This window comes from Mytilus edulis, chromosome 12 (genome assembly GCF_963676685.1).
Source record: "Mytilus edulis chromosome 12, xbMytEdul2.2, whole genome shotgun sequence".
NCBI lineage: Eukaryota > Metazoa > Mollusca > Bivalvia > Mytilida > Mytilidae > Mytilus > Mytilus edulis.
In genome coordinates, this window is record NC_092355.1 from 35360039 (window position 1) to 35380405 (window position 20367).

The window sequence follows — 20367 nt, forward strand, 5'->3', positions numbered from 1 at the left end:
TTTATTCTATTTAGAAATACAACACCAAATTCTAGCCCAACCATACAAATACAGAAAAGAGAGATGGGGAGTCGGTCATCCATTCCTATATTAAGGAGATGGTAGGTTGGTCATCTATCCCAAAATCAAGAGTGATAATAGGTTGGTCATCTATCTCTGAATCAAGGGGGATGCTAGGTTGTTAACCTATCCCGAAATCAAGGGGATGGCAAGTTGGTCATCTATCCTGAAATCAAGTAGATGACAATTTGGTCTTCTATCCCGAAATCAAGGGGGATGGTAGGTCGGTCGTCTATCCTGAAAACAAGGGGGGGTGTTGTGTTGGTCGTCTATCTCAAAAATCAAGGGGGTGGTAATTTGGACATGTATCCCGAAATTAAAGGGGGGAAAGGTTTGTCGCCTATCCCGAAATCAAGGGGATAGTAAACCTGCCATCTATCCATAAAAAGGTGTTGTAATGTTGGTCGTCTATCCCGAAATATGGTGATGGTAGGTTGGTCATCTTTCTCGAGATAAAGGGTGATGTTATGTTAGTCATCTATCTTGAAATAAAGGGGTGAGGTAGGTTGGTCGTTCATCCTGAAATCAAGGGGGTGGTAGGTTGGTCATCTATCCCGAACTGAAGGAGGTGGTAATTGGTAATCTATCTCGAAATAAAGGGGGATTATAGGTTGATCGTCTATCCGGAAATAAAGGGGGATGGCAGGTTGGTCGTCTATTCCGAAATCGAGGGGGTGGCATTTTGGTAAAGTATCCCGAAATTAAGGGGTGGTAGGTTGGTCATCTATCCCTTAATGAAGTGATGGTAATTTAGTCGTCTATTCTGAAATCAAGGGGGTGGTAGGTTGGTCGTCTATCCCGAAATCGAGGGATGGCAATTTGGTGATGTTTCCCGATATCAAGGGGGTTGTTAGGTTGGTTGTATATTCCGAAATTTATGGGGATTGTAGGTTGTTCATGTATCCCGAAATCAAGGGAGATGTTAGGTTGCTCGTCTATCTTAAATAAAGGGTAATTAGGTTAGTCATATATACCGAAATCAATGGGATGTTCGGTTGGTCGTCTTCACCGCAATCAAATGGTGTGGTAGGTTGATAGTATATCGCGATATCGAAGGGTGGTAATGTGGTCACGTATTCCAAAATAAAGGGGGATTTAAGGTTGGTCGTCTATCCTGAAATGAAGGGATGGTAATTTTTTAATCCATCCTGAAATCAAGAGGGATGTTAGGTTGGTCTTTCATCCAGAAATGAGGGCTGGTGGTAGGTTTTTCATCCATCCAAAATTAAGGGGTGGTAATTTTGTGATCTATCCCGAAATCAAGATGAATGTTACGTTGGTCGTCTATCCTGATATCAAGGGGGTGGCAGGTTGGTCATCTATCTTGAAATCAAGAGTGATGGTAGGACTGTCATCTATCCCAACACTAACGGGGATGATAGGTCTGTCATCTACACCGAAATAAATGGGGATGGTCGGTCAGTCATCTATCAAAAAATTAAGGGAAATGGTAGTTTGGTCATCTATCCTTAAATGAAGGGGGATGGAAGGTCGGTTATCTATCCAAAATTAATTAAATGTAAGGTAGGTCATATATCCCGAAATCAGGAAGGTTGTAACTTGGTCATTATCCCAAGATTCAGGGGTATATTAGGTCGATAGTCTATCCCGAAATCAAGGGATGTCAAATGTTGGTAGTGTATCCCGATATCGAGGGTTGGTAACTGGTCATATATCCCGAAATAAATGGGGATGTAAGGTTGGTCATCTATCCGAAATCACGGAGGTGGTAATTTTTTTTTATCTATCCCAGAATCTAGAGCGGTGTAAGATTTGTTGTCTATTCCGAAATCAAGGGTGAGTAGGTTGGTCATCTATCCGAAATAAAGGGGTGGTAAATTTTTCATCTATCACGAAATCAAGATGGATGTAAGGTTGGTAGACTATCCCGATATCAATGGGATGGTAATTGGTCATCTATCCCGCAATAAAGGGTGATTTTATGTTAGTCGTATATCCTGAAATCAGATGGATGTTAGGTTGGTCATCTATCCCGAAATCAAAGGAGTGTTAATTTGGTCATGTATCCAAAAATCAAGGGCGATGTAAGGTTGGTCGTCTATCCTAAAATCAAGGGGGATGGTAGGTTGATCATCTTTCCCAAAACCAAGGGTTTTAAATTTGGTCATGTATCACAAAAGCAAGGAGGAGATAGGTTAGCCATCTTTCCTGAAATCAATGGGTGGTAATTTGGTCATCTATTCCGAAATCAAGGGGGATGTTAGGTTGGTCGTCCATACCGAAAACAACGGGTTGATAGTCTATCCCGATATCGAGTGATAAAAATTTGATCATGTATCCCCAAATTAAGGGGGTTTAATGTTGGTCCTTTATCCAGAAATCAAGGGAGGTTGTAGTTTGGTCATTTATCTGAAAACAAGGGGTTGGCAATTTTGTCATCCAGCCCGAAATCAAGAGGGATGGTAGGTTGGTCTTTCGTCCGAAATCAAGGGTTGATAATTTTGTCATATACTTGGATTTAAAGAGGGATTTTTGATTGGTCGTCTGTCCCGAAATAAATTCGATATCTTTCCTAGTTTTTTATATAGGATATCAAATATAGTTTGCATAGAGTTTGAATGGAACAGATTCAATGCTTATAAAAACTTTTTCAAATCAGCAAGTGTTACCAAAGTTCACATCTATAACTTTTCTATATTGATTTTGATTCACATGGTGGATGAGGAATGCATAGCAGGATATGCTTATCCTTTCGACGCACACGGTTTTCTCTTTTTGGATCTATAAACAAAGAGATAAACAAAGGCAGTTAAAGAGGGATGTTTGATTGGTCGTCTATCCCAAAATCAAGTGGGATGGTAGGACTGTCATCTATCCAAACACTAACGGGGATGGAAGGTCGGTCATCTTTTCCAATATAAATGGGGATGGTAGGTCGGTCATCTGACCTGAAATCAGGGGAGATGGATGATGATTTTATCCCGACATCAAGGGGGTGGTAGGTCGGTTTTCTATTCAGAAATCAAGATGGATGAATAGGTTGGTCATCAATTTCAAAATCAAGGAGGATGATAGGTTGGTCATCTATCCCGAAATAAATTCGATATTTTATTCCTAAGAATATCTTTCTTAGTTTTTTTATATAGGATATCAAATATATTTTGCATAGAGTTAGAATGGAATAATTTAAGATTCAATGCTTATGCCAATTTTGTCAAATCATCAAGTGTTACCAAAGTTCACATCTATAATTTTCCTATATTGATTTTGATTCACATGGTGGATGATGAATGCACAGCAGGAGACGCTTATTCCTTCGTTTTTTTCTCTTTTTGGATCTATAAACAAAGAGATAGAAAGGGAAAAGGCTTTGGCAGTCGAACGAATTCAGATTTACTTTGACGAATTTCACGGACTATTTGTAAATTTTCAACCATCTATGGATTTTATAAATTATTTCGATTCTTAAAGGGCAAATACGAACATTTAAAAAACTGAAGAGATAGTATGTATGCCATGTGTATGACTGTTCCTCCTTACAACCTGTGAGATAAGCTAAATATGTCCAATACGTCTATAGCTTGCAGGATAATTATTTCTTGAATAACCGCTAGAACAAAATGGATTTTATTCTTTTGAATCTCAACCCCAACATTTGTCATTTTTAATTAATATTTTTCCACAGTTGACATTTCGTAGCTAAGGAGACGCTAACGTTGACTTGCTAAAATTAGTAGATGTGGAAATAATGCATATTATCGATAATGAACAACATCTACCCTTAAACTTAATTTAGTGCAATATTATCCAAATTTGGAAAGGTACACGCAACGGAAAACTCTTCAACTTTGGCGTTTTCTTTCGTATGTCTTCGTGTTTTGAAATGACTTTATCTCACCAAAAGCGTCCATGAAATTTCGCTGAATTTTATTCTATTTTGATTTTGTACATTTTTCCGAGCTATAATGCATTTATTCTTTATGTTATGCATCAACATAAGAATACCGGTTTATTTTATGTGTTAATTGCAACGTTTAACGCAGCGAAATCATCACAGCGTTTGGAAATAGGTTACGATATATGTGGATTTACGAGGGAGGTATATTGTAACAGCAATTATTTATACATCTCCAAGTCTGCACTTAGTAAAGATATATCGAGAATTTTTTTCACCTTGTTGTTTAGAAGGCGAAATTATTACGTCCTATAACATTTTAAATTAATTATGTGTTGCATATCTGTATAGATATTTAATTTATATATTTATTTTTAGAAATTGAATGTTTGTTTAATATTTTTTGTCAATTGTTTGCATTGTTTTTATCACACGTTCAGTTTGATTATTTTCTACTTTTTCTAACATATATTCCATTGTATCAATAATTATAGTTAAAATATGACCTATGTGCGTAATCAATTCATTCACTTATTGTGACACTTTCCGCGTTAATTTCACGTTATATTCCCAATCCGTTGACATTTGATTATATAACCGGAAGCGTATTTGCGTAGCCTACGAATGCCAGTTTAGCTTCTAGTCTCTGCACACAGGGTCGTGCAGACACTGTTTTCTTTGAATTTTTGGAAAAACTACGGATTTTATTATTCCAAGAATAGATTACCTTAGCCTTTGTTGGCACCAAACTTTGGAATTTCGGTCCTCAATGCTCTTCGACTTTATATTTGTTTGACCATATAACTAGTTTGATTTGAGCGTCACTGATGAGTTGTATGTAGACGAAACGCGCGTCTGGCGTATTTAGTTATAATCCTGGTATCTTTGATAACTATTTTTGCTATATCTAGTAAGATATTTACCCTTTAACCTTGCTATCTAAGATACTTAGAAAATCTTGGAGTAGCATAACGCAACATTTGTTGTGAGATTATATATCTTAAGGGGAGGAACTTAGTTTAAAATGTCTAAAATTGGATATTCGAAATTCGTGCCTATTCTTAATTGCAGTAACCATGGGAACTACAAATTGAAAACACAATCATGACAGTTCATTTTACTTTATTCACAGACGTACCTGACATCATAACCATCATTACAAAGACCCACTCTCTGTCTGATTCTAATCCTTGTACAAATAAAATTCATGCTTCGAAACAATGTCTACTTATTCTCTCTCTATATATGTCTGTTTCTCAGTTACTATAAGCAGTAGGTCAACTCTATATGGTGTATCTAATGGTTGTAAAGGGTACATGTCAGTCTAGAACAATTCATCTGATCTTAACCTTATTTTCATTGTTAATTGGTCAATGTTGATAGGTGTTGTGTTCAGCTTTTCAAAAACTATAAGCAATATGTCATCTACATTTGGTGTATGGAATGAGTGTAAGGTGAACATGTCGGTCTAGCCTGTGCATGTTCTATCTACCCTTGATATCATTTTCATGTTTCATTGGTCAATCATATGTATTCGTAATTTAGTCATTTTTCAGATACTATTAGCAAAATGTCAACTATTCTTATGTATTACATGATTTATTAAAGCTGTACATGTCTGTCAGCCTGGTTCATCTGACCATGGCATCCTTATGATAATGAGTATGGTACATTAACAATGCTTCGGTTGTTTCCTGTAATTTGTTAATACTTCAGTTTAATCTGATATCTTTTGTATAGGTATTTTATAAAATTTACTGTTTGCAAAAGTATAAATTATTCTCAATAAAAGGGATGTTCTGGTACCTAACAGAAAACCCTGGCCGTTTTTGGCACAACTTTTGTGAACTTGTGGTCCTCGATGCTGTTTAACTTTGTACTTGTTTCGGCTTTCAAACTTTTGTATCTGGGCGTCACCAGTAAGTCTTGTGTGGACATAATGCACTTCTGGCATATTAAAATTTTAAACTTGTTGCCCTTTGTTAGCTATTATTCGTGTGTTTCTTTGTCAATTGTGTTCTCCTATTTATTTATATTGTAGTCCTGTAATGTTGTGTTGTCATTTTAATGTTATATTTCACATGGTTATAAAAGATGGAGGTTTGGCATGCCACAAAACCAGGTTCAACCCACCATTTATTCCTTTAAAAATGTCCTGTACCAAGTCAGGAATATGGCCATTGTTAAATTATAGTTCGTTTCTGTGTGTATTACATTTTAACGTTGTGTTTCCATTGTGTCGTTTGTTTTCTCTTATTTTTGAGTGTGAATTCACTTTACTATACGACGTGTCACGGTACTTATCTATCCCAAATTCTTGTATTTGGTTTTGATGTTATATTTGTTATTCTCATAGGATTTTGTCTAATACTTAGTCCGTTTCTGTGTGTGTTATATTTTAATGTTGTGTCGTTGTTCTCTTATATCTAATGCGTTCCCTCAGTTTTAGTTTGTTACCCCGATTTAGTTTTTTGTCCATGGATTTATGAGTTTTGAACAGTGGTATACTACTGTTACCTTTATTTATATTTATGTGATACTTGCTTGTATATAAATCTTTAGTTCCAAACTGTGAACATAAATGCAATGATACGTTAAACAGGAGAGACATTGTTAACCGTTATGGAATAAACGTTTCAAAGATGATATCTGATATGTTCCTTACGTCGTTACTACAATCCCCTTCCCTTTCTTAAATGTGACCTTCCGCATTAAACTATTTACCGGGTTTGTAATCACATAAGCAACACGATGGATGTCACATGTGGAGCAGAATATGCTTAACCTTCCAAAGCAACCGCGATAACCCCCAGTTTTTGGTGGGGTTCGGGTGCTTAGTATTTAGTTGTCTATATTGTGTCACGTGTGTTATTATTTTTCAGTTTGTCCGTTTAATTTTTATCATGGCGTTGTCCGTTTATTTCCGATCTATGAGTTTGACCGTCCCTCTTGTATCTTTCGCACCTTTTTGAAGCGTGTGCACTCTTTTCATGTGATCTATTTTATATATATCACAGAGATCCCTATGTGGTCGCCCCTGGCAGGAGTAAAAAGTTAGTCAAAAGTTCGCAGCTTCTGCCGTCAGCGTCGGAAACGGCGTCAACAATTTATCACTTTGTGATTAATTACAAAAAAAAAATAAGAAGATGTTTCATGAGTGCCAATGAGACAATTGTCCTTACTGTAATTGGAAATATTCTTTTATAGACAAAGGTCATATGGTGAGGTCGTATTAGCGCACCTTTATTACATCGTATAGAAATAGTTCGCATTAATTAACAATATCTAGGGGTTCCGATTTTGGCATTCTTTAGAGAACTGTCCTAATGACATTATAAAGTACAGGTGGATTTGGAAAAAAATATGACAATCATGTTGACAAATTACAATGAGAGTTTTTTGTATTGGTTACAGCAGTTTTGTTTTCTTTATTAACCTAGCCATTTCAAATATTGTACAGTGATACACTCTTCTAATACATTCATATTGATTAAAAAAAATGCAAACAAGAATAAGTAGTGGAATTATCCAACTTTAGACATAGCTATATCAAAATACTAGAAAAAGATACAAATGTCGTTAGCATATTTAGCAATGTTTCGAAACATAGAAGAGTTGATTGCCAATGTTTTTTTTTTCAAAAGAGTTAGGTTTTATTTCATGTGTGTCTCATAACACATATTGTCAACCTTCTTGTTTGGGTTTTGCTCATCTTTGAAAGCCATATAGTGGCTTACAGATGTCAACAACAATGTCATTAGTTGATTTGTGTATTTGGAGCAATCATACCAGTTCTGCATATATGTACTTTGTAGAGGATTTTTACAAGCATTGCAAATAAATTGAAAAAGACAAGGGTTTAATATCATTCAAACTATAAACTATTTGAAATACGACATGCTTTGGTGGAAGGATTGTACGGAAACTCCCATATTATATATTATTGATCACTTAATACTGATACTGTTACTAAATATGACATTTATAAAGTGTTGTATTAGACAGACTTTCAGACTTTTTTTAATGTTTCAATTTTTTTTTATTATAAGAAAACAAGCATAGATTTTTTTTTCAATTTCTTAATCAGCAGTTTTGTATTTTCGCATTTGACAATAACCATGTATTAATGTCTATTCTGACATGTCTACGGAGATATGAAAAATACTGAGAAGGTAGAAGTAAAAACAAAATAACTTTGACTCAGCTTTTATTTTTGTGTTGGTTATAGCAACCAATATCTTTATATCTTTGCTGAGGACTTGATCTATAGTATCTAATGTGGAAGAAATAGATAAAACGAACTTTGTAACTGGTAATTCGGTGTTCTGTTTCTTAACTTTCTTAACTTTCAATTATGATAGACATATATGACATTAAGTTAAATAATAGCAATACAAGCGCGGTTTCTTTTGTGTGTGTGTTTTTTCATGTTGCCGTCCATGCATTGATGTTGTGTCATTTATAAATACCCCTTATCGATTGTTTTTTTTTCTACTATACATTTGATAGCATGAAGACTTTGGTAAATTATAAATCAAGAAAATACATATATGAACAAATTGATACATATCATCTGTTTAGATGAACCACGCCGATAACTCAGACTGGAAAAGAATTGGGGCATTATACACTTTTTTTTTGCAACAAAACAAAAAAGATAGATTAACAATACATTTGTCAGGTAGCATTCATTCTTGTAACCATAAGGTGGGAACACATATCTTACTATTGAACTGGGATACATAATGCCGTTAGTTTTCTCGTTGGAATTGTTTTACTTTTGTCATTTTTCGGGCCTTTTATAGCTGACTTTGCAGTCTGGACTTTGCTCGTTGATAAACATCGTACGGTGACCTATATTTGTTATTGTTTGTGTAATTATGTGTCTTGTGGAGAGTTGTCTCATTAGCATCCATATCACATTTTCTCGTGTTATGTATATCAGATTCATTCATTGGGTGTTTGTTTTTGACAAATTGCATGGAAATGAAACGATAGAATGTCAATACGTTTAATGACTGGAATTAAGCTATTATTGTTTTTGATAATATTTTGTTTAATATTCCCGTTTAACTTGATCGTAATAGACTAATTACATATTGGGGATTGGTAATTATAACGGTATTTTTAAATTGTTTGACTATTTGACTTTATTGTTCCAACCCATAACAATGCATTCTACATTACGTTATGACGTGACTCACATTTCTATGGATTTCCATACATGTTTAAATAGTATCTAAAGCTTTCACAGACTCAAACACCCATCTGTCATTATAACAAAACAAATCATAAATTATTTAAACTAGATGTGCATAAAAAGAGTCACGACTAGTAATGAAGGATTTAAACCTTAACATAGTCATTTAGTGCAGGTATCTGACTGTTTAAAAAGTATTGTATTTATATGGTATTTATTATATTCATCATGATTGTAAACCACTTTCCGTGAATTAATTCTATTATTTTGAGACCTAATATAGAAGACCTTATTGTTCAATAAACTGAATGTGACTTTTTTCTTTGTAATACTGGTTATTTCAAGCATTTCTGTCAAGTTTTGTCATATTCAGTTCAATAGTTTGAGAAAAATCTAGTATAAGGAAAGACGACATCTGAGAATGTTTCGAACGCACCTTTGATAAGCAAGGACGTTAATTTCAACAGGAAAACAAATCTCCAATATATGTAGGATTTCCAGGATTTCCAGGATCCGTATTCATGTTTTGGCTGCAGAGTTTACTAGTATAAAGTGGTGTTTCTATGTTGAAAACTGTGATGTCCCTATTAGTCCATCAGCTAGTTTTCAAAAGCGCTCTAGTTAAGGAGTTTGTGTTACACCTCAGGGTACCGCGATTTTTTTGGATAGAATTCAACTTCATTATCTTATTGATAAAATACAAGGTGTTAGACTAAAACAAAAGTGTCAAAAAAAGGTTTAAAAACTTCCCTTTCAATGGTCCCCTCATTTAGCTATCACGACTTAGTAATTTTTAATTAAAATTTTCAATATAAAGCGATTAAAAAAAATTAAATTATAGGTTTAAACAACTAAAACAGATATAAAACTATCATATCTAATGTAACTGTGAAGATTTTTTGTTTTAAAAAAAAGTGTTTATTTGCATCACAAGCAATCCGGTTTTATGGGTTTAAGTTGAGGCATATTATCTCATTTTATAAAGAAATTCGTAATGCAATTATCATGATTATCCGTTCTTGTGAATTAACATTTAAAATTGACCAGTATGCAATGTTTAAACTATTTGCAGTATTTATTTATCGTCTAAAATATGAATTATTCAATAAAACATATGTACGTGCAAATACTCGTGAAATACCGGAAATCATCACATTACTGCCTTCGATTCAGTCGATTATATATTCATACCTAAGTGCACATATAAGCACTTTAACCTTATTAATTTGCAACTGAAAACAAACATTAAATTGACGAGTATTTTTTTTTTGTGAGACAAATTATTTCATAACGTAAATGTGTAAAAAAATATTTATAATACAATGACAAATAAAAGTTATTTTTTTTGCGTTCTGAAAGGGTGCACTCTATCGAACTCAATAAAGGTGTGCTTGTTTACATTTTTTGTTTTAGCTATGTCGTGATTGAGTAAAGATTGTTGTTTCTTTGGCACAAAACTATGTCGATTTGACATACCGTCTGGTTACTATTTATTTGCTTTTCGTAATGTATACATTGTTCCTCATTTGATAGTGTTTTTTTTTCCTATATTGCTTCACTGTTCAATGAATTTAGTCTTGTTTTTGAAATTTTGTACATATTGTCAAATGATTTGGTTACTTTGTTTGAATTCAGTTTTTTGCATATGACCGTCAAAACTATTCCCGATACATGTCATAGATATAGGAAGATGTGGTGTCAGTGCCAATGAGACAACTCTCCATCCATCATTCTATTTGCTTCATATGCAAAATATCCATCCTGATGCGCATAAATATCGTTCATCTGGTTGTTTATGTGTCCAGAGAAGCTCTCATGGATTTTCTAGATCTCCAGTTGACCAAACAATAGAGCAAACATTAAAGAGAGATACAAAAAACAAGAGGTGGATTTGTTTGTTTCAGTTAAAATCAAAGTTTTACTAAATGTTGGTTGTTAAATGCACACGAAAGAGCTTCAATATCATTACAATGTAGAGATTTGGGAGGAATTGTTAACCCTGAAACATCCGCACAAAAAGAACTTGAAAAACTCAAATGAAGCGAGAAGAAACTGACTATTAAAAGTGGTTCAGACACTGCAAAGGTGGACAAATCCATTTGAAATATCTAAGCAGTTATCTGGCTTTTCCTCGGGTGCTGATGCTTCTTCGGAATTAAGGTTTGACCTTCCAAAGGCGTATGAAAAGGGAAAGTCGGCATCAGAAAATGTCATTAATGAACGGCTTATTTAAAAGCCAACCAATATCTTCAAACTAATCAAAAGACAACCATTGCTTACATTTACTACAAAGGAAATAAAAGGTCAACAGTTAATGGGTAATAAGAACAGCTTCATGTTGAAAGCACATACAAATCGTTTTGGTAGCCTGCATGTCATAGCCCAGACTAGACAGTTGGATATACGAGAGGTACTCCAGTTTGAATTAAGTCCTCTTCCATGGTCTCTTGCAAACGTTGATGATACACCTATGAAGACAAATAAATCTGTCCTTGGTGGTCTTTAAAAAAAGGACGTTGAACAAAAAAAAGCCATTCCTGAGGAAAGCATGTGGATATTTGATGGTACGGCAGTTATTCAATCCTTTACTCGGATACCAAGTACTTTTTTTCTGATTTGGCAATTGTTGTTTAATAAAACATCCTTTTAGTTTCAGAAAGAGCTCCCCGCATTGATTTTGTCATTGATCAGTATCCCACAATATCCATAAAATTAAGAACGGGATCTTAGGTCATTGGGAGGTCAAATCATTACGACAATTTCTAGATCAAAACAATCGTGTCCCCGGCAATTAAATAAATGTTTGTCAGTTGGTAGACGAAGACTAATACTATTAGTATAATAGTTCCAGTTTTTTTGTGTTATATGGAAGTATGTGCCACAAAATATATGTTGAAAATGAAATAGTGACAAGTATAGAATGCATTAAGCTTCTAGGCATACAGAAAGAAGCCGACACAAAGATGTTTCTTCATGCAAAACACGTAGCTGACAAAGGTTACGATTCCATTGGTATAAAATCGTCTGACACGGATGTGGAAGTATTGACCTGCTATTTTCAGAATTATACCAGTTCTAATATTATTATTCCAAATGCAGATTATTAATGTGCAATTATCATCTACTGCCCCCAACAAAAGATGAAATGTTAAAGCACATCAAACGAGCCAACTTTCAGGAAAAGAATTTGAAATCTGCCCTTCAACACAACACTGTTCCATGGCCAAACAACTATGGTAAGATTGTTAAAAACGATTTGATCAGCATCAATTGACTAGACCAACCGCCAGTGTTAGATGCTTTATTGATACTGATAAACTGTTCATGTAAAGCTGGTTGTACCACCAAAAGATGTTCATGTGTTCGACAAGGTTTATCCTGTACAGATGGCTGCAAATGTACGAATGCTTGTAGCAAGAAGAATAATCAAATCGTTGATATGGCTGACGATGACGACGAAGATGATGAAGATGATGGTGATGATTATTCGGTAGATGGCGTTGACGAAAATAAATATGATTCTATGGATTGACCTTCTTCATGACCTTAAAATGTGGTAATTCTGTTGTTAAAAGAACTTTAATATAGATCTTGAAACCCTGACAGTTCTTTAATTTTTTTAGTACTATGTGTGTTTTTTAATGACTGTGATGTACATCGCTTATGTTTGTGTTTGTCATTGATTCCCTGTTTTTTTCCCTTTCTTACCTTTGAATTTTGTTCAACTGCCTTTAGTTACTTGATGCTCTATGTTTCAATGTAAAAAATATACTTTTTTTATCAAGAAAACTAGTATGTATGCTTTGTTTCATTCAAAATCATGAATTTTGGATATTACCCTCCCCCTTTTTTTCTTGGTCCCATACGATTTAAAAATTAAATAAAAAATAGCCTCCGTATTAATAAGACATGATTTGTTCAATTTGATAAGAGAAATAGTACCGAATACTTGGTTACATTGTCTTATTTCTGTATATATGGGTTAAACAAAGATTTTGATATACTCTTAAATAAGACCCCTTTTAACCCCTTTTGGACACTTTTTCAAAAGTCTAACACCTCTTAAAATACTCTTCAAACATTACTCTTTAGATTTATACAAAAAACTTGCGGTACCCTGGGGAGTAACACAGAACTGAAATTTTACCTTACCAGCTGATGGACTATGTTTAACAAAGACATATTAAGCCGATTGTTTATTACTGTAACATCGACCTAGATATTAACCTAGATAATTATTATTAATATGGATACATTACCTGTTTATTTGATGTAGTCTATAGAAAATGCATGTAGTATATTTGACAATATAACATTCACAATACACGGGAATGAAAGTAATGCACGAATATCAATAATGTTCGGACAAAGTGATAATAAACAAAGAAAACGAAAATCAAAATCTACGGAACACCGAAATAACAAAAGAATGGCTGAATATATATTTAAAAAGTTGTAAAAGTAGATGAAGTTCAGATAGAAATAAAAGTATCTTACAAGAAACTGTCAATATCTATGATGATCAATTAATGGAAAATGAAACCGCAAATCTACGGAGCTCAGAAACAAACACTATAGTAGAGAATGGTAAGCTTAAATTACAGGAAAAGAATGCACTTTTTTTAAACATACATTCCGAAAAAGTTGAATTTGAAGATTTAAACAAAGTTACAAAACAACCAGAAATTAGTAAGCAGCAATTATTCGAAACTATGAAAACAGACTAAAACAATACTACAATATCAACTCGAAATGCAAATCAAGAGCAGTCAGATGAATCTGATCAAAATGATGATGGTGATAATGATGATGACGACGACGATGATGATGATGATGATGATGATGATGATGATGATGATGATGATGATGATGATGATGATGATGATGATGATGATGATGATGATGATGATGATGATGATGATGATAATGATGATGATGATGATGATGATGATGATGATGATGATGATGATGATGATGATGATGATGATGATGATGATGATGATGATGATGATGATGATGATGATGATGATGATGATGATGATGATGACGATGATGACGACGACGATGAAGACGATGATGATGATGATGATGATGATGATGATGATGATGATGCTGATGACGACGACGATGGTGATAATGTAGATATAATTGCTTTTGAAATCGACGATATCATTTCAAAAGCGGAAATAAAGAAAAGTAGACTGTTCTCTGATAAATTCATCGCAAAACTGAAAGAAACCGGGAACATTATTAAATATGATCGTGGATCTGATGAAGTAAAACAAGTGAATCCAAATGATGTTGGTTATCAAATATATAAGAACAATGTAGAACATGACTTTGTGGACGTAAGAACTTATGGATTTTGTCCGGATGATTCTAACGATAAACTTTTGTTGATGGCTAAATTTGCTTTTGACAAAAAAAACAAAAAAAACAGTTCGTTTGTATAAAATGATTGATGTTCATATTAGATACATTTCAAATTTTGAATATTGATTTACCTGATTTCGAATAACTTTCTTTTTCTGTAATATTTCAACTAAGTAGTCTTTTAGTAAACAGCTTACAATGTCAAAATAAAGTTGATATGTGACGGAATTGGAAAACCATCTGCATACATTCAATATTTGTTTTCATGCTATATGTGACTGAGAGCAATGTTGTGTAATATAAATACGATTGATTGTTGTTGTGTTTAGATAGTTTTTATTAAATTTCTTTTAAATTTAAAGATTAGAAAACAAAAATAAAACAAATCTTAATGCTAATGATGTAATGTATGAGAGTATGCATGTGTGTACTGTTGTATGGACTATCTTCATAATATTGAAAATATGATATATATGACGATTGTATTGTATGTATAGATATGTAGTATGATGAATAAAAAAAAAAAGAGAAAAAAGACAACATCTACAGTCGATTCGAGAAAAATTTCTTCGACAAATCAGAACAAAGCCGCATCAAGATATAATAGAGTGTGGACCAACACATGATCAAATATCTATCTAATCTGCCTACAAATAATGGATTATGATAAACAAGATGATTATAAGAAAAATTAAAACCACTAATGGACCTCTTTGTCTTCTTTATAAGGTGTCTTTTGGTTAATTTATACCTCTCATTTCCTCAAAATTTCAACATTTCAGGCCAATAAATTAAAACAATTGAGAAACTTTCACTCATCTATGGTAGAAATGTTATAAGAAATGAGTAATTAAAGCATTTTAGCAGAATGAACAATCAATATAAAAGTTTTCTGTCTCCAAGGAGGTTTTCAATAAGTCCTTACGTAAATATTAAATTTACTCACCGTTCCAGAGAGGGACTTAAAAGGCTTTTCGTTTAGTGAATAATTTGTCGTTACAGGTTGCACTTTGTAAATACAGCTGTTTCTCAAACCACGCCTGTTACTAAATTTTAAATTGACCGTTTGAGGCAGAAAATGTGTACTTTAATTGACAAGTAGGCATACTGTAAGATGTGGACTGGAGACAGAGGCAGGATTGAATACTTTATATAATCTTGTATGTAATAATAATTGACTGCTAAACATTACATTTATAGTATTTTGATAAGATTTCAATATGTTACCAGTACAGTTTTAAACAGATTCTAGGCATTTTTTATCAGAAAATATGCAAATAAGGTAAACTGGCAATGATTAAAGTCTTGTTTTCAAATTATTTTAAAAATTGAAACAGGAGGGGAGGTATAAAATGTACAATAAAGAACAACTTAGAATATACACAGTGATTTCTTTAAGGCTATAATTCTGATAAATGAGTATTAATGTGAGAAAAACTGATTTTAGAAAGTTTTCTATTTGAATAAATGTTTGTATAGGTTGCACTTTGTAAATACAGCTGTTTCTCAAACCACGCCTGTTTTGGGGAGAATTTGAATATTCATAGAAAATTAATTTTGTTTACATACTGGTTCTCTCATCTCACAGAGACATAACTTCGGAATGTTACCAGTAAATAAACATGTGCATATTGTTGACATTGAAATCTGAGGTAACCTTTCAAACGAGGTAGGGGTAGTTAAGAAAATTAGTGTTAGTTTAAACTCTGAGAAGTTCAGGGCATTTAAACGTTGAAAATATGCCGCACAGTCCTTTATTTTGACCTATGAAAACAATTGTAGTGCATATGAAACTTCAATTCTAGGATAAGATTTTTGTCAAAAGATCATGGTAAAAGTAGTACAGTTTTAGCCATAAAAGGAGATCCTTTGGAAAATTGCATTGTCATATTTACACAAATGAAACCTACAGCATTTAAATAATTTGATCTACTTATAACTATATATTTATTTATGTATTTCCTAGGAAAATTTTCTTCCATTGCAGAATATAAGAAATAGGGAGAAAAAGCTCCCCCGCAAAAAAAACACTTAGTATGGCTTGTTCCTATTTCAAACAATGTTCTCATAAAATGTGTTTTGGAGACTCAATCCACTCAGAATGTTACATTACTTGAAATATTTCACTCTAATAGCAAGAAAATTTAACACAAGAGATTACTTACAATGTCAAAGGTGCACAAATAGCTTCCCATATTAGGTGTTATACCATCATTGATGTTCCCCTATTAGTATTTGTTAAATTTGTACTTTTCCAAAATATGTGCAGAATTTATATTTGTTTCAAAGAAAGAAATATTTGGCATGAGTAACGTTATATCCTGTCCAGAACTTTAGAAATTTCACATAACATTTCATTGCACATAAGAAAATAATCATTGGAAGTTAACCAATCAAATTTCTCCCATTATTTTATCTGTGTACAAGGTTTAGCGATCATGTAACCTCAAGATTAAACACTTTTCTATAGAAATTCCCCCCCCCCCAAAAAAAATAATGGTTATTTGAAATACCCAAAGACATATGTTTATTACACAGAAATGTTTTTACTGCGAAAAAAATGTAGGATTATTTACCTACAACTGTCAAATTCAAGGAAATAGTTTTTTTTACCTCCTTTCGTATACTATTTGATGTGGCGTACCATGATTTGGTGGTATTACACCTATAATGATAACTAAAACATCTTTTAAAAAAGGTTGGAGTAATAGATATATATCTTTCTTGTCAATAATTGAAGAAAACACTATAATTCATGCAAACGACTTGTTCTTATGTCACAATATGCACATGATGCAATAGATATGCATTTGAACTCAAACGTAAAGTATTGTTACAAAATCAGCGTATGTATTGCTCACAATTTTATATTCTGTATATGTTGACTATGTTAAAGAATGTTGATAATACATGTGTACAGAAAACAGAAAAGCAAACAATTATATGAGACTTCCGTTTGTTTTTCGCCTTTGCCTTTTCTGCTTTTTTCTTTTGAAATATCATTCAATGTGTCATTTAGCCTTTGTCAATGAATATTAATATTTTTAATAGAAGCTGTTAAGTGAAAACTCTAATAACCAGTCATTTCGCTTTTCTCTGATAAAATAACTGTTGACACACATATTAATAATTACATGAAAAAGACACCAATATGTTATACCTTTAAAATTAACTTAGGATATAGATATACAATAAACACTATTTTTTTCATTATATTTATTTTTCCGGTGCATAATCACTCATTCATAATATACATGTTCAGAAGCTTACAATATGCATCAGTTGTTTAATATTAAAGAAATGTCAAAATAATTCGTGAGATATAAATATATTAAATCAGCTATTATTAACACAGATGTCAGGTTATATTTGTAAGCACACACATGATTGGATACTTAATTTTGTGTAAATGTTATCGTTGTTAACACTATCACGGTTCAATAAGGACGCACCTGATAAGAACGCACCTAGCAACATAAGATTTGTTTACGCATAGTAAATAGTAAAGCTATGATGTGTACTTTTAAGTTAGCTAATTGCTAGATATTTTGATAAACTTTACATCGTCGGTTTATCTATACTTGTACATATTTGAAATACATAATTCGCTTGTTTGTGTTTTACGCCACTTTCAACAACCTTTGCTTCGACTATTTATATATATGTAAATAAAGCTTGGATACAAGCAAAAACACAACACATCTAATTGAAGACTTTGCCGGTGTACTGTAAATATAAATGGACTTGGTAACTGCATTTTAAGTTTTTAATGTTATACATGAAATGAACAAAGAAATAAAAGTACATGAATTCACTGAAACATTCTTTTAATGATATGTTATCTAGCGCGAATTAAAATGTTCAATGTATATGTTTGTGTAACGTTTTACAATGTTAATGTCTGGTCAATGTTAGTTTATAACAGTGTTTGATATTTGTCCAGCTATGCACAAACATATATAGCGTATTACTAAATACATTTGTCAGCGCTCATCATTCCTGAACTGAATTATCTACAATGATAGATTTACAAAGCATAACTATCATTGATAAAATTGTGTATGCTAACTGTGCATACATGTAGCAGTAAAAAAGTTTATATTGTGTAATTACATCATTGTACATATTTACGAAGAATTGAAATGGATAGACGAAACACGATTATGCCCTCAAAATCAGCAAAAATATCTACGTATTGCAAGCTGTAAAAATCTCCAAAATGTCAAAATAAGAACAATAGTACACTAGTAATGCATTATCTATTTAAAGTATTCGTTCAACTGTCATACAGGTAACCGTGACTTGTTTATTAGTTACACCTTTTTCCTTCCTGGTTACAATATCTGAACTAATAACGTCCATTTTGTTATAATTACAACTTGCAATTCCGGTAAATATTAGGTAAATATTTATTTCTATCAATCTGACATGTAAACCTGTGCTTTTAAAATGCATTTACCATGTTGCGATGATTATATATTTATATATAAATTCGTGATTTAAGAGACGATCTTAAGAATTATGGAATAACAGGTTTTATAACAAACTGAAACAAAAAATATGAAACAATTTTATCGAGGAAACTAATTTATAACAGAGCAATTTACAAACAACAATAATAACAGTACTTTTCAAATGACAACAACTGAATTATCAAAGGTGTGAACATTTCAAAGAGCAGTCACAATGAATAAACACGTATCGGTAAACCGATATATGAAGATCAACTTCTTTCTACTTTATTTGTTTAAACCTATTGTTCATGATTCACTATAAGTCTGTCAAATTGCGGTTTGGACCATAGGTATGCGTCTGAATAAGGAAGGTAAGCTATCCTACTTCAAAATTAAACAACAATGAATGGCAAAGGAGAATGTGTCAAAGAGCCAACAACCCGACCAAAGAAATATACATATATATCTTCGATACTATGATTTCAGTAAATGAGTTTTTATTTAAAATGGTAAAAGTGCAAAATAAAAATAGGGGAATTTATCCCATACCTTTCCAACAAAACAAGAAAGAAAATCAATAATAAATACGCTTTGTCTTTATTATTACAAACGTCTATTATTAAAATCAGCTCTCTGCGCACTTTTCTGTTTCGTTTTATATTCTGTTATCTTCGAGATTGATGACGGCTTTTAACATAGCATATATACAAGGAAAACATAGAACATGCGTCTTAAAAAGGAAGATAACTTCTTAAATAAAAAATAAAAGAATGGCAATGGGGAATGTGTCAAAGAACCAACAAACCGACAAGGAACCGAATTATACATATATCTTACTTCGGTACTCTGATTTAAGCAAATGTATTTTTTTTTAAATTAAAAAAGTGTGAAATAAATTTAGGGGAATTTATCCCATACTTTTTCCACAAAAAAGAAACGAATCAATAAGAAATGTGGGTTTTTTTTACTATGAGAAACGTCTATTAAGGAAGCTCGCTTGTCTAGTTTTGGGAAATTTGGTCAGATTATCAGAATCCTCTGGTTTTGTTCATTTTAATGTCGTAACAAATTTTGCCAGGAGCCCCCCCAATTTTCTTTTTATAATTCCTTTACATGTGTAATGATAAATTTTTATTATTTTTAATAGTTTTTGAGGACTTAAACTTGTCAACGAGCGCGGTTACCTATACATTTTTTTTTAACACTTTTGATTTCTTTATTAATCTCATATCAATAATGCTAGTTCTTTGAAAAACTAATTATTTTGAAACTGAGAAGCCAACTCCCTTAAATTCTACACCCTGCACACGTTTCTGTTTCGTATAATATTCTTTTAGCTTTAATGTTTACGAAATAATTCTTTCATGCCATGCTTTATGCTCATTTGAACATGGGTATTAAATGTTTTACAAATATAATGCCTA

The 20367-nt window shown here is 32.7% G+C and overlaps 1 protein-coding gene across 1 annotated transcript in view; it reads left to right on the forward strand.

Annotated features, from left to right (window-relative positions):
• LOC139498337 (neuralized-like protein 4) overlaps positions 1-20367 on the forward strand; it is a 226625-nt gene that overhangs the window by 179959 nt on the left and 26299 nt on the right. The window lies entirely within an intron of this gene.